The sequence below is a fragment of the Protopterus annectens genome, chromosome 1.part2 (genome assembly GCF_019279795.1).
Source record: "Protopterus annectens isolate FY-2018-M chromosome 1.part2, PAN1.0, whole genome shotgun sequence".
Classification (NCBI taxonomy): domain Eukaryota; kingdom Metazoa; phylum Chordata; order Ceratodontiformes; family Protopteridae; genus Protopterus; species Protopterus annectens.
This window is the reverse complement of record NC_056727.1, coordinates 336966939-336983812: the sequence shown is the minus strand read 5'-3', so window position 1 is coordinate 336983812 and position 16874 is coordinate 336966939.

Below are 16874 nucleotides of genomic sequence, written 5' to 3'. Positions count from 1 at the left end.
CACACACACACACACACACACACACACACACACACACACACACACAGATCTATCTATATTTATATACAAATACACACACTCTCCAAGGTTTGTACAAGTAGTATTAGTTCTGATTTGCCTAGCCCAGGTTCTACATAAATCCATAGTCTCCAAGGGGAAATGTAAGTTTGAATATGAGCAATTGGAAAGCAAATGAGCCACATCATTGACCTGAGCATTTTTGGAGCGTTAGTCATTTCCCGGAATGAATGAAAAATGTGGTCCATCTCTTTGTTTGTTGCATTTCTAATGTTGGGGCATTCTGAATAGTTACATAAAGAACCTTGAACATTTTGGAAACACCTTCTGCCCTTGACTGCCACATGTCAAATTGACACAAATTTTTAACATTTAAAGGCCCCACTGTAACTGTATTCCATAAAATAAGAGTATATGTTATAAATACAAATCCAGAAAAACAGGAGACAGCACTCAATAATTTAAAAAAGTAAATTCACTCCAAGGTTGGTGCAAGTACTCCTGAATAGAGTGCAAGAAATGTGATATTCATACAACACCATATACCAGCATACCCACAAAAAATTATACTTAAAGTCACACTATAGTCAAATTAATAGTGAATACCAAGTAAAAGATAACACTCATTAATATCATGTTTATACTTCTTTAACTTTCTGGTTTCTAATTCAGTTTCTAAAGCCCCTAAATTGTGTCAAATATATGTAAGGTTTCTAGTCATGTCATTGGAAGGTACAGACACAAGTACCTTGTTTTTGCTGTGTGCTCATTACACTGCAAAGAAATATTAAGGGCTATTAAAGCTAATGAGTATTCCAGCTTTACTTCACTTATGCATTTGGGTTATTGTGGGCCCATTTCATCCATTAGTGTTCTACAAAGACTCAATATTTTACTTGTTATTCCAATAATAATTATAGGTACATGACAAATTATTGGTGAAGCTGGAAAAATAAATATAAGAATAAATTAATGGGAACAAGTTTTCATAAAGTATGCCTGTATTCAATGTGAGAATAAGTTATTACTAACAGTAGAGTTCAGGCAGGGTACTCTGAAGGTGCAGGGCCATTGTATCAATAATGCCCCTAGGTGATTGTTTGAAAAAAATCCTGTCCTCCTGTGGAGCTCCCAAGTGATGGTGTTGTGCACATCAGTTATGGTGAAGGACTGTTGCAAGCTCACATCATGGCTTCATTTCCAATATACACATAAATAAAGTGGTGGGTCTCCTGTTCTGTTAAATTAGGTGCTGAGATGTGCTTCTGTCATTTTTTTCTGAAGCCATTATTTACAAATGTTCATCCTTTTTCAAGTTGCTCCCTCATGCTATTCATTCAGCTTACACACAGTTCACATACATAGGATGAGCTGGAACACACACAGAGTAACTTTTCAAACCTGGCACATGGTGGGAGGGGTGATCTTGTCTGTACATACTAGATAAGTCCTGTGTAGTCTCATTTACATCAATAGCTATCCCTTGTATATGCCAAGCACAAGACTCTTACCTCAAGAGCTGCTTCTTTATGCCAGTGTAGTTTAGAAATACTGTGTTTATGAGCCTCGTTAATTATGTTTGACACAAAACATATTGAAGATAAATGGCCAGACTGTTATGGTCCTCAGCAGGCTCCAGTAGCAGTAAACACTCCAGAGGTATGTCTGTTGACAATTCTTATTTAATTGAAGTTGCATTGTACATATTCAAGGTGCTGAATAACTGATTGGGAATGCTTTGGTTTCCAGAAGAATCCATAGGTATTGCTGCAGCTTCTGACTGCTGCTGTGTTTCTAAATATGTTCCATAGAAAGGATGCCTCATGACATACATCCTGTGCAGGTGATAGTTCATTTGTAGCTACTGTTTGGCTAGTGATTACAAATACTTATTATGGTATTGTACTGCATTAGAAATCTGTCTTTTGTCTGAATGTTCCATACACTGCCCTAATATAACATACCCATTGCAGATACTGCTGCGGACCGAATAGTCTGAGCATTTATTTTAGTCTAAATGTAAAGCAGCTTCCTGTGTCGACACTGTCCTGGGCATCTCATTTCATACATGTATGTTATGAGGCATCCTGCCAATATGAATGCATTATGCATAACTTTAACTGTATTAATCATTGTAGTTGCATTGCCTGTAACTTTACATTACTATCAGATGGTGATAGGTTCTCTGTGCTCAAGCACATTTTATTCTCACAGATAAAAGGTCTTGATAGCTTTTTCAGGAAATAGTGATAAACTGATATAGCCATGGTGGGGCAGTGGTGCTGCTTGCCTTCTAGGGAGTAGTGTTTTCTTTATTTCACAGTTTAGAATATGAATCCCACAGCTTCTACTTGTCTGATGGTTTCTTCGACATGTAATTTTGTATATTTACCATGTGGAATTCCTTACATGTTACTTAGTAATTATATGTTTCATTTTCTGTGCCATAACATTTTATTTATTTGCTTGCTTGTTTGTTTTATTTAATGATTTATTTATTGACATATATTTAAAGGGAAAGTTTATTAGGCAGTACTACACATTTTCAGCAGAGGCTCAGGGAGAAAAGATCCATAAATGTGAAAGTTTTGTCAAAGAACATTTAACAAATCAGAAAACAGCTTGACTCAAATGTAAAAATGCATAGACTATATCACCAATCACCAACTTAAGTCAAATTGGCAGAAGTCTGAATACCACTTAATACAATATAAACATTCATGGATTACATTAAAAACTGGAAAATTATAATGAACAATAAATCAGAGCAGGGGGAAACAGAACAAGAGTACATAAAGAAAGAGTGACTGCTTAAAACAAGATGATCTAGCTAGACTATTCAGTATCAATGCATGCTGCATGTTGTGGAGGAATGATAACCAAAAAGGTCTCTCAGCAGGAGATGGCAAACATTAGAATACATAACCGACAGAGGAATAGGTGGCTAGCTTAAGTGATATGATACTGAAGTCAGCCTGAGTTTAGGGCATTATTTGGCACAGATAAGGTTTATCCTAAAGTACTGCAGGAGTAGAGCCAAGATTTTGAAAGAAAGTCTTTTAGAGTTAGTTTAAAAGACTGTTTTTTTTGGAGTAGGGTCATAAATGAATTACAGACTGTACTCAAGATTTTGGCCACTGAGCTAGAGTACTGACTGTCCTGTGGACTTCTGAGTTTTGCGGATGGAAATGAGATTTTTGCCATTGGATAAGAGTGGTCCATTAAGATGCTAGCTTTGTGAGATTAAACTGTAATCGGGGCATGCATGCGGCTTATGAATCATAAGTGTTTTTAATTGACTGTATGGCAATTGCTGGGTAAATTCTAGCCATCTCATTGTCTTTAGTGCAGAGCAGTGATATGTCTGAGAGTATATATTAGCAACAGATCTTGCAATTTTATTATAACATAGTTCTAATTTAGTTTTGATAGAGGCCTGAAGATTTGTAAGAATAAGAGACCAATGTAATGGTGAGAATAGGAGGCAAGTAGTTGCAAGAGAGGTCTTGGTAGAATTTGTGAGGAGATTCTTAGCTCTGTAGAGTATATCTTGATTTTGGTGTTTTTTGTGTGTTTTTTTCGATATGGAGATCAAACTAAAGATTATCATATATTGTCATACCTAGTAATTTTGTGCACAGGATGATTTTAATTTCTATGTTGTTCAGGGAAAGAATTTTGAATGTAAATTTGTTAGAAAAATATGTATTTGAACATGTATAAAGTGTTAGTTTAAAAGCAAATAGTATATAATGCATTTTATTCTATTTACAATATGGCAATAAGAATGATTTTACATGTAATTGCTTGAAGCTTTGGAGCTGCAGTGTATTTGAACTCTGACCCTGGCAGTAGCCAGCTCAGCAAGCTTATGTTTTTCACTAATGATTATCTGCTGGGTCAGGAAATTAAATGTATAAAGCACTGAAAATCTTCTTCCTTCCTCTGAGAAAATTGGCCTTGTGAATGTTATCAAAGATAAGACACAGCTGCTAAAGTAATGTTGCAAGCAAGAACAAAGAAGTATATTACAAGACTGAACCAACTATTGTATTCGAACAGGCCTGAAACCTTGAAGGAGTAACATTTACAGAAAGACATTATAACGAACCAAGTGCTTTGCAAGGCTGTATTATTCCCATGGGAAAACTTGTAAAATGTATAACATCAGCTTTTTCTTATGAATAGAATATTGTAGACCATAGTGATGTAGGTGCCCTGTGACTAACCATGTCAGTAAGGTGGGCACAGCTTGAATGTAAGACTATATAAAATTGTGTATTTCCTGCATCATGTCAGACAAAACTCTGTACTTGTATGGTTTTTTGCCTCCTGGTGTACACTAGTAAACTTTTGCTTCTGAGCCTCCTGTGTTGTTATCATTGTTTTTATTTAACAGTTTGGTCCTTCGAGCCGGAAGCCCTCAGACAGCTACAGATCAGAGTGTACCGGTGGTCGAATACTGCACAGGAGAAGCTACCAAAACGGTTCTTCTTGAAACACAAAGACCTCCGACTGAATTGTCGTTTTGAGAGACTGGCCACTTTCTGATCTGCGGCCGAAGAGCGGTCTCGAACTGGTCGACTCAGGAGGCTCAGGTAGGAAGATATTTGCCTTTTTTCTGTTTTAGATCAGGGACTAGGTTACAGTAAATGTCATTGTCAGAGATTTGTTATACAGATCAGAGACAAAAGGAAATTACTGTATATTTTGTCAGAGATCAGGGAAACAGGGCAAGGTAGGCAGTTATTCTAGATAAACTGTGTAAGGAACTGAAATACCACGTGGTGAAAAGGGTTACGTAACATTTTCTTTTAGAATGGGAAATCAGTGCACTAAAAACTCGCGAGATCCACCCCTAACTGATGACGTAAAATATATGTAATTACAACGGGCTGATAATGTAAGGTATTACACAAAATGGGTCAATAAATACGGATTTGACGGTAAATTTAATAAGATTTCATTAGTTAAACTTTTGAAACAGCTTAAATCTGACGCAGAAGGTCAGGCAAAAAAACAACAGCGATTAGGCATTCTTCAGGCACACAGGTGGATTGAGGAAGTAAACCGAAGGGAACAAAAAACTAAAAATGCTAAAACGTTATTTTTAGACAAAGAGGATAATAATACAGTAATAGCAACTGCTCCTCCTCCTCTGCCCCCTCCAATGCCTTTTTCAGGATATGAAGCAGGAGGACAAGCTGGTCCACCTCCACGTTATCCTGAAGTCACAAGAACACTAAAACCATTTGTTAGAGATCCTATTGAAACTAGGTCCCGGACGCGTAAAGCACTAGGGGACACAGACTTATATCAAGTAGGGAGAAACACACTAGAAGAGAGTGAGGAAGAAATCTGTCCACTAATCGAGGTACCAAATCCTCAGGCAGGACAGGAAGGGCAGGACCCAACTTTTCTAGTATATAGACCATGGACACCGGAAGACATTCGGAAAGCTACAGAGGGAATCCCTCATCCAAAAGTTAATTACACAAAGTTTTTACAAGATTTACAAGGTATGAGACTAAGTTACCACTTGAATGGGGAAGAAGTAGAAAAGGTAGTTAGACAAATTGTGGGTCCAGACTGGCACATGATTTGTGGCACCTGGAATCCTCGTAATGCAGAGCTTAAACCACTCCCACATAGTGACGCTGAACTAGACAACAGAGTGAAAGGTCTTACAGACCGAATTTCTGAAAAATGGAAACCTAGAGCAGATTGGACTTGCATTAACCAATGCATACAACAAGAGAATGAAACTGTAGTTGGGTACTATGGTAGATTATTGGAATGTTTCAATAACCATAGTGGTATGGCTATCTCTGAAAATCAGACACATGATACCTCGTATGAACAGCAACTGAAAAATGCGTTTTTGAAAGGTTGTATTGCACCTATCAGTAGCTTTATTACAAAGCATATGATAGATCATTGAACGAGTAGGCTATAAGCCTTACTTGAATATGCTAGACATGCTGAAAGACACTTTAATAGTAAAAAGAAAAATAAGACACAGGTCTTCACAGCTGAAGATGGAGCTGAGGTCTTTGTAGTACAGTCAGGTAAAAAGGGTAAGAAAAATACCCAGGGAAATAGACAATCTGACAAAAGGTCAGAAGATTTTGAAGAGAGAAAAAAGAAAGGTGAGTGCTTTAAGTGCGGAAAGAAAGGACATTTAGCAAGGGATTGCAGGCTAAATAAAAAGGCAACTACAGAAAATAAAGGTGATGAGGACTGACTATATGATAGTGATGAAGGTCAGAAATAATCAGGAAAAGCAAACAAACAAAGGGCAAATGTAAATGTAGTGGAAGGAACAGAGGAAGTGCAAGCAGATGTAGAGAATGAAGAAAGTGAAATTTTAGATTTGGCATTACTGAGCTTGGAGCTCTATCTGGCAGACACAAAACCGGAAGTTACACTTCTGGTGGAAGGAAGGGAAGTAAAATTCTTGTGTGACTCAGGAGCTTCACGAACTTTGATACACCTCTCAAAGTTACCAGAAAATTCCGAATCACCTGATTATATATTAGTGAAAGCAGCAAATGGACAGCTATATAGGGAGCCACTCTCCCATGATGTAGCAATAACTGACCCTGTTTCGGGTATGACTCAGAAAAGTAAAATTGTAGTTTCTGCAAAATGTCCAGTAAACTTACTGGGAAGAGATCTTATGCAGATATTTGGCATAGCGGTGGTTCCCACTATGCAGGGTATGGAAGCACAAAGACAAATGGATACTTTTGTGGTGCGACCGGAGGGTGAAACTTTTTACTGGTACAGCCAGGACCTAGTTAGGACTGGTCCATGGGCAGTAACAGAAGAACTGATGAATATAGCCATCAGTAAGGCCCCCTCCCTTGACACTGACCAACAGCATTTGTTACACTGTACTCTATACTACTGTAGCATGCCAGGACCTGATAAAGAATATGAGCAAGAATTATTCAAAAATCCTGCTAACAGATTAGTATTACGAACCTTGTATTGGGATACTGAGGGAAACAGTGTGGTAAGCTGTTCATTACCTCAGGAATTCATGACACTGTACAAATCTAATTGACTACCACGTCAGCTTGACAAAGAATAAGGATGTGAGATGGGCAGACTTAGGAGAAAAAGTAACAAGATGGGAAAAACAAACTGATTTAGAATTATCAGAACAGGGAATACAAAAACAGAAACTAAAATGGCTAACACAGACACATCCAGCTGTACACTTACAAACTAGTGAAGACAGCTGATTAGCATTCTTATTAGAAGAAGAATAAAAAGCCTTGTGTGACATACCAGATATTCTTTGGTCAACAGGCAAATCAGATGTAGGACTTATTCAAACAGCAGGACCAGTAACTATTACACCAAAATCAGCATTTAGACCACAGAAAAGACAATACCCCTTGAGGAAAGATGCAGAGCAAGGAATCAAGCCTATAATAGCAGCATTACTCAAGGAAGGAGTACTGTTAGAATCTCTTGATTCACCATGTAACACCTCTCTATTTCCTGTTAAAAAAGCAAACGGGGAATGGTGGATGGTACAGGATTTACAAGCTGTAAACAATGCAATAATACCCAGAGCACCTACGGTGCCAGACCCACACACCTTGTTGAATGATTTGAAACCACAACAGAAATATTTCACTGTGGTAGATATAAGCAATGCTTTCTTTTCAATACCTATACATCCTGATAGCCAGTATTGGTTTGCATTTACATTTCAGGGTAAAAGATATACCAATACTCGGCTACCGCAGGGATATTGTGAAAGTCCAACGATATTTGCACAAGAAATGGCAAGCAACCTGGCAGGGTTTACCCCACCAGGAGGTAGTCAGATTCTACTTTATGTAGACGACATCTTGCTAGCAGACCCTACCCAGCATCAATGCAGGGAGGATACGATAGCATTACTGAAATTTTTAGCAGCACAAGGACACAAAGTAAACAAAAGTAAGTTACAACTTTGGAGAAAACAGGTTAGATACCTAGGATATGTAATATCTAATGAAGGAAGAATATTAGACGAAGACAGAAAAACAACGATTTTACAGGCACCCAAACCAGCAACCAAGAAGGAAATTATGTCCTTCTTGGGAACGACTAATTTTTGTCACAGCTGGATACCAAATTATGCTTTAGAATCTGCTCCACTGGCTGATTTAATATATAAAACACCAATGGCAGCACAAGATGTATTACAATGGACACCTGAAGCAGAAACAGCTTTCTGCAGACTAAAACAATTGATAGCTTCATCATTAGTTTTAGGACTTCCAAATTACCACAAAAGATTTTTTCAGACCGTAGATTGTAAACAGGGATACATGACGTCAGTTTTGACGCAACAGCATGGGGATAAGCAACGCCCCATAGCTTACTATTCATCACAGTTAGACCCAGTGGCACCATTGTTGCTTCACTGTGTGCAAGCAGTAGTCACAGCTGCAATGGCAGTATAGGCTTCGGCCTCAGTGGTGTTGTTCCACCCTCTCACATTGAGAGTGCCTCATGCAGTCGCGATAATTTTACTGCAAGAAAAAATAGCATATCTATCTCCTGCTAGACATCTTTCATGTATGACCATACTGCTGAGCCAACCTCATATGGTAATTGAACGTTGTACAACATTAAATCCATCAACGTTACTTCCAACTCCTGTGGATGGCACACCGCACAGTTGCCTGCAGGAAATTGAGCAAATAACTTTGCCCAGACGAGACCTCACTGATATGCCCTTGGATGATGCCGAGGTAACATTTTATGTGGCTGGCTCATGCAGAAAGGGTCCTACAGGGAAAAACCTAGTAGGATAGGTAGTAGTCACAGATACAGAGATTTTAGAAGCCCAACCCTTACAGCATCACCTGTCTGCTCAAGCAGCAGAACTGATAGCCTTAACACGGGCTTGTACTCTAGCGAAAGATAAATGTGTGAACATATATACTGACAATCAGTATGCTTTCTCTACAGTGCATGTTTTTGCACAGCAATGGAAAAATAGGGGAATGATAACATCTACTGGCAAACCGATTAATCATGCGCAACTTATTTTGAACTTGTTAGATTCCATTCAGTTACCTACTAAAGTAGCTATTTGTAAATGTTTAGCTCATACAAAACAACAGGATGCAATTTCAAAAGGAAATGCAAAAGCTGATGCAGCTGCGAAGCAAGCAGCCTCAGACTCGGAAACTTTACTTTTAACTGAGGAATTACAACCCTCTGAGATTTTAGATCTGGAAATGGTAAAAACAATGCAGACACTAACTACGAGGGCAGAGAAACAGAAATGGGAGAAACGAGGCGCAATCCTTGAAAATGAACTGTATATTTCCAAAGAGAAAAAAACAATATTGCCGTCTAATTTATTTAGATATGCAGCTTTGTTGAGCCATGGGCAGTGCCATGTCTCAACAGGGGGGATGGTACAGTTAGTAAATCGAATATTCCAAACATATGGATTCACAAACTTCACACAAAGATTTTGTGCAGCATGCCATATCTGTAACAAACATCATGCACAAGGAGCATTCAAACCCAAGCAAGGGAGTTTTCCTATACCACCGTATCCGTTCCATACTATCTGTATGGATTTCATAGAACTGAACAAATGTGAAGGGAAAAAATACTGTTTAGTAATTAGACATGTTTTCCAAATAGGTAGAAGCTTTTCCAACTAAAAATCTGGATGCAGCAACAGTGGCAAAGGCCCTAATAAAAGAAATAATTCCTAGATTTGGCATACCGGAAAGAATCTATAGTGACAATGGGACACATTTTGTTAATCAGATGATTCACCAACTTGGGAGATTCTTTGGGATCTCCTTGAAGATTCATTGTGCTTACCACCCACAGTCTGCAGGACTGGTGGAAAGGTACAATGGAATTTTAAAAAGCAAGTTGAGGAAGTTAATAAATGAAACACAGAAGAATTGGATTTGCTGTTTGCCTTTGGCACTGCTGAGCATGAGAACAGTTCCAAATGTAAAGGGTTTGACCCCCTTTGAAGTGATATTTGAAAGGGCATATTATGTGCCACAGTGGAAAGCTCTCATGCCTGCAGAACTAGAGGCTGACAGCTCATTAGCTAGCTATATGAAGAAACTGTTAACAAATAAAACTGTTTTGCAGTTGAACTCTTTTTCAGATAAAAGACAGACCAGACCGTTGGAAGCAGTGCTGACCCCAGGGTCCTGGGTGTGGTTGAAGGTCATGAAGAGGAAGAATTGGGCGAGTCCAAAGTGGGAAGGACCGTACCAGGTACTGTTGGCGACGCCTACTGCAGTCAAAGTTGCTGAGAGGTCGTCCTGGGTCCACCTGACGCACTGTAAACTGGTAAAGAATTTTCAACTTGATAAACATTTTATGACTGATACACAACAAAGGCAGGATGGCCAAGAGCGAAATGAGTAAAAATGCAGATCAACCCCGAAGATATTGTTTAATCATCTTGCTAACTATGCATTTATTGACTCTGATTGTGATGACTTTCCTTTTGTTGTGGTTTTTCCTACATATAACCACACAAGTGAAAGTGGAAAAACGTGATGAACTGTCTATAGACTGGCATCCAAACTTTAACACATACCTAGCTATGAAGCGTGTATATGTAGAGACTATGAACATTTCAAATTGCTGGGTTTGTACTGCCATACCAACAGCATATGGAGGACTGTTGATGTCCGCTGTCCTCTTGGGGATAAATGAGACTTGGGAAAATTTACTTTTTGATACAGGTTCTGTAAGATCACAGGACAAAATTGCATTGTATTTGCCTATTACACAAAGGGGAATTGTATGTTTCTATAAGAATGATACACTCCAAGTGGGTTGGAGTAACTGTAACATAACTGTATCTTATAAATGCTATATTAAAGCTAAAGATAAAGGCACTGTTTGTAACACAAATTATGATTCATATTTGAGCTTAATGAAAACAACATTAAGTGATTTGCAGAGAAATCCTGTCTTGCATAAACAATTGTCTGTTATAGACAAGAAAATGTTTCATTCAGAATTAACCCGCATCAGTACTAAAGTAGAAAACTGTTATTTTGTTTGTGGGAAAAAGGCATACAAATGGCTAATTGAGAATTGGTCCAGCAGTTGTTTTTTGGGTTATCTGGTTCCGGCTATAAGGCATACTGCAGAATTACCTCTAGGTAAGATACGAAATGTAAGAGATGTAGCCCGAAAATCTGAAGATCCAATCGGAAAACCTGTAAATCCAATGGGAAAAATCAAAGCTGGTTGGAAGAACCATCATTCCGTGAAAGATAAAGAAAAATTGACTCATATGGACTTGAGTGACAGTGTTATATCCTGGGCTGGAATATTTCCAGCATATGGAGCAGTCAAATCGATCTGGGAGTTGAGAAAGCTGTCGAAGCTTCTTGAAGTAATGAGCAACGCAACTTTTTCTGCTCTCGAACTAGTGACTGATGAACTGAATGCAATGAGAACTGTTGTGCTACAAAACCGAATGGCTCTTGACTTCACCCTAGCGGCAAGAGGTGGTACGTGCGTGCTTATCAAAAAAGAATGCTGTGCGTTCATACCAGACAATCGACACAAGATTAATGACCACCTAGAGGTAATACAGCAGGTATCGGCCATGACTGAACCAGGCCCAAACCCACTGACGAACTTTTTCCAGAGTCTGTTTGGTGGGTGGGGTTCTATCCTAATGAATATTTTGATTGCTATTTGTGTTGGTCTGCTCCTATTAGGAGCATGTGTCTGTTGTGGGATCCCCTGTATGAAAAGATTAGTCAAAGATTTTGTTGATATATCTGTAACTGAAACTTTGTACCAAGACATTGAATTGGAACTATTGATTCCAGATGAAACTTTTTCCGAAATATAAACTAAATGACTTGCCTAGTTGAAAGTCCTTAAAGGAGAAGGCTAGGGGATGATATAACATTGTTTATGTTTCTGAATAGAATAAAAAGTATTAAAAGGGAGGAAAATGTTAGAAAAATATGTATTTGAACATGTATAAAGTGTTAGTTTAAAAGCAAATAGTATATAATGCATTTTATTCTATTTACAATATGGCAATAAGAATGATTTTACATGTAATTGCTTGAAGCTTTGGAGCTGCAGTGTATTTGAACTCTGACCCTGGCAGTAGCCAGCTCAGCAAGCTTATGTTTTTCACTAATGATTATCTGCTGGGTCAGGAAATTAAATGTATAAAGCATTGAAAATCTTCTTCCTTCCTCTGAGATAATTGGCCTTGTGAATGTTATCAAAGATAAGACACAGCTGCTAAAGTAATGTTGCAAGCAAGAACAAAGAAGTATATTACAAGACTGAACCAACTATTGTATTCGAACAGGCCTGAAACCTTGAAGGAGTAACATTTACAGAAAGACATTATAACGAACCAGGTGCTTTGCAAGGCTGTATTATTCCCATGGGAAAACTTGTAAAATGTATAACATCAGCTTTTTCTTATGAATAGAATATTGTAAACCATAGTGATGTAGGTGCCCTGTGACTAACCACGTCAGTAAGGTGGGCACAGCTTGAATGTAAGACTATATAAAATTGTGTATTTCCTGCATCATGTCAGACAAAACTCTGTACTTGTATGTTGTTTTGCCTCCTGGTTTTTATTTAACAAATTTTTTTTGTATATGTGTTTTTGGAAGAAAATAAGTAATTTAATTTTGTTCAGGTTTAACTGTAAATGGGCATTGCAGAGCCACTTTATAATGGAGCTAAATGCTTCTTGACCTAGTTGTTGTAGGTGCATTGGGCCATCAGGGGAGCAGATGAGTGAAGAGTCATCAGCATATTATAGTATCAGAGAGGTGTGTTGAGAAGTGGTATGGAGATTTTAATGAAGATGTTGAAAAGGAGACATTCAAAGACAGAGCACTGAGGCACTCCAATACTGATAGGCAAATAGGAGGAGAGGGTGCTTTGCCTACTTCACTTACTTATTGCTGCCTGTCAGATGGGTAGCTATTGAAGCACCATAGGATGGGCAGTGATTGGGCTAGAACAAACAACTGCTGTGTTTGGCATGAGGTACAATGTCAACGACTTTTAAAAGGCTAAGGAATAGGAAAGAGAGAAATGTTCTTGAGTCTCTAGCTTTACTAACAATATCCATAAAAGATACTAAAGCAGTAGTTATGCTATAGGCCAGACGGAAGCCATGCTGTGTGGAGGTTAAGAGGTTTTCTTCTAGTAGCCAGTGGATGAGCTGTTTGTAAATTCATTTTTCACATTTTGAAAAAGGGATATGGTATGCAATAGGCCTAAAAATGCATGTCTCGTTTGAGTTACCAATTTTGTGAAGTAGTAAGATATACTACTTTTTCCAAATGGAGAAAACATTTGATTCTGGGTTGGATCTGTTTATTAGGATGGAGACAGAGTAGGCTATGGTTTTGGTGACTATTTTGTTTGGAGATGGCCATCAGTAGTTGAGCAATGTTTATGTTTAGTTAGTAGTTATTTTACAGTGATAGTAGGGACCAAGATTTAGCACAAAGGTGAAAGAGGTAGGAGTGTGTCAGTTTTGGTTGGACTTGAGATATGAGTAGGAATGTTAGTAGAAATACATAAATTTAATCCAGGGGAGGTTGTGGAATTCCCAGTAATAGCTGCTATACATTATAGAAAATACATGTTGAACTGTATTACACACTCAGGAAGAGCATTGGTAGGTGATGGGTTAGGTTATTTCTCTGAGTCTGCCTGCAGTATAGCATTGATATGTAACCATATTTTAAGGGATGTTTCTGTGGTTGATTTGTGGCTGATAGTTGAATTTGCTTTCTGTCATTATTAACTTTTTTTTCTCTGTTAGAATACATAGTTCTCTGTGATATTGTAGACACTGAAGTGTGTTTTCTTTTTGCCATACCTTCCATGCTTTCACCTTATTTTTTCATGAGGGTTTTACTGTTGTTAAATTAGCATGGAGCATGATGGTTGCTAGTCTTTTCCTGCATAATGGAGCATAGCTGATTAAGGCATTTAGGAAAATTGTATTGGATATGGTTACTGGTTCTTCTAATGGAATGTTTGCTAGAGTAGACCATTTGAAGAATTTCAGTGAAGATGCAAAGATGTCATCTTTGAGAGGCTACAAGTCATATTAAAGATCCAGGACTTGGCTTAATGGATAGGAAGTCTATTAGCATATCTTGGAAGAAGGTCACTCAGGGAATCAGGAAGTGTTCCTGTAGATATATATTTACCTGGACATTATCCAGTCTAGTATTGCACCTTTATCATTAGATTTATTATAATGGGTAGGGGTGGAAGCAAGTTGTCTGAGCCCATACAGGTTTATACATGAAGACATGAAATTAGTACTAAGGTTTAGCCAATTAATTTTGACATTGCCTGATATGATTATTTTGTTGGGGAATGGATTACTTATCCAAGAAAGATATCCTATAGTATGGTTAGATTATTCTCAGGAGGGAGGGATGTATAGGATAATGATACATATGATTTTATTATTATTTTAGTTTTAATAATGTTATGAAGAATTTAGACATACTGTAGTGATATTTCTATGCATACAAACTGCAAGGTATATTGGCATTAAGTGGCAATAACACTAAATAACTCGTGCATATCCCTTTCCCCCTATATGTATGCATAGTTTATGGATTGCACAGGTGGAGATGATAGTCTTGGCAAATACATTTGCATTTTCTGTAAATAAGTGTACCATGTATGTGGAATGAGAACTTCACAGCTTGGAGAATGAAAGCATAATCAATGACCTTCAGGAGCATGGTGATAAATACTGTGGGAAGAAATAGCCAGGGAATTGTTATGGCTAGGCTTGTACAGATGCTAGGGCTGACAGCCTAGTACCAACCTATGAACCTATGAGAAATCATATCTGGGAGAATATAGCCTGCAAGATCAGTGTTGTTGGTGGCCATGAGAGGACACCCAGGGTCTATCATTGTCACTTCAGTGACATGGATCTCCATGCTTTGTCACTTGTCAGATGGTATAGACATCTTTCAGAGAAGACCTGGGCATTGTACAGCCCCAGGCCACATCCGGCCCTTTGGCTGTCCCTAACAGGTCTGCAGACTGTCTCAGAATTTTCTGACCCAACCATTTATCTATACATGCATTTTGAGTCTCTGAATTACCTGAAGCAGCCATTGCATGTATTGTGCGCCTTTCTTACTGTACAGAATTTAACGTTCATTCATCTACTTCTGAATATACCTGCACAGAACTCACATCAAGTTGCTTCTGCACAAACCCACGTAACTTTCTGAATATCCACATCAAGTTACTTCTGAATTTAAGTGTGTGTTAGCTGTATGGAACCCACATGTTACTTCTGAATTTAAGTGTGTGTTAGCTGCACGGAACCCCAGTAAAGTGTGTGTGTGTGTGTGTGTGTGTGTGTGTGTGTGTGTGTGTGTGTGTGTGTGTGTGTGTGTGTGTGTGTATGTGTGTGTAAAATGCCCCAGTTATGAATAACTGCACGCTTAAACACTGCACCTTAGGTACAAGGAGCAATAACCTGAATTCTTTATCCCTACCACCACTGAGAAACTGATTCTAGCAAGAGTTTGCTTTCCTTTAGTAGAGTATCTGATGCATTAATAATTCATTTGGGTGGCAGTGACCTCTGTTACATATCAAACTGATCCTTTTCTGTAAAATCATGGCTGATTTAGCCATTTTATATCAAACTTTCCCAATTAAACAGATAGGATGGTCTTCTATCATACCAAACTTGCATCTAGCAACTTTTTAAGATTATGTACAAGCAATATTTAAAATGTGCCCCTGGCTTTGAGCCTTTGTCTCCTCTCCCTCCATAACATTTGTCTTTTTCTGGATTTCTTATGCTACAAAATTGATAGATATGGTTGAATGTCAAGTGTAGAAAGTGAGTGTCAAGTGCATTCTACTAGGAGCGGAGAGTTTCAGGGGAAGAGGAGTTTAGTGCTGCTTATGCCAAGTCTATTTACAATATGCAACTGTTGTTTAGAAAATGATAATCACTATTTTTCGAAACATTTGAAAGCATTGTTAGTAGCACAACAAGTAGTATAGTTGTTTTTGATGCAGAAGACTGTGGGTTCTACTCCCACAGTATGTGGATGGATTGCTAATACTGTACTGTGTTGTACTTTAAAGGTTGGATGCTGCAGCCCTCAGTTACAGATCTCTTTAATGTGGGCTTATTCAGATGACTATTACTTCTGTAGATATTATGCATTGACTGATATTGGTTGACTGTAATGACAAACGTTCAAGTAGACTTTTACTGACGAAATGTTATGAATTGGGCAGTTTTTTTTCATTTTTGGTTCATACATTTTGTTTCATTGCTTACTGGAAAAAATGTTCAAAACTATAAATTTAAAACATGCTCTAACTTGGTGCTGTATTATACCAGGAATATAATTATAATCAGGAAGGTGTATTCATGTATGCATGGTCCTGAAAATGTGCAAGGGGCCTATGACTGAAAAACAACCTAAAGGTAAATGTTATCTGCTACTGGCCAGAGGCATTTTCTTTGAATGTGAATTTCAATGCTGTTTCTAAGTCTGTTTTCACTGTGAGACTGTATTGCTTTGTTTAGCAAATGTGTATCAGTGTTTGTGCTATAAAATTTGAAATAAGTTTTAAATTAAATCCAAATACTGTAGGTTCATAGATTAGTACAGTACTGGTCTAACTGCCTTTTGGGCCATATTAAGCCTAGACGTATACTGAACCATTTTGTATTTACAGTAAATTTGTTTTATTTTTCTTGTTTAATGTTCATCAGAAACATTTGTAGAAGTGTTTTATCCAGTTCAATTATATGTTTGATTATCCAAACAGTT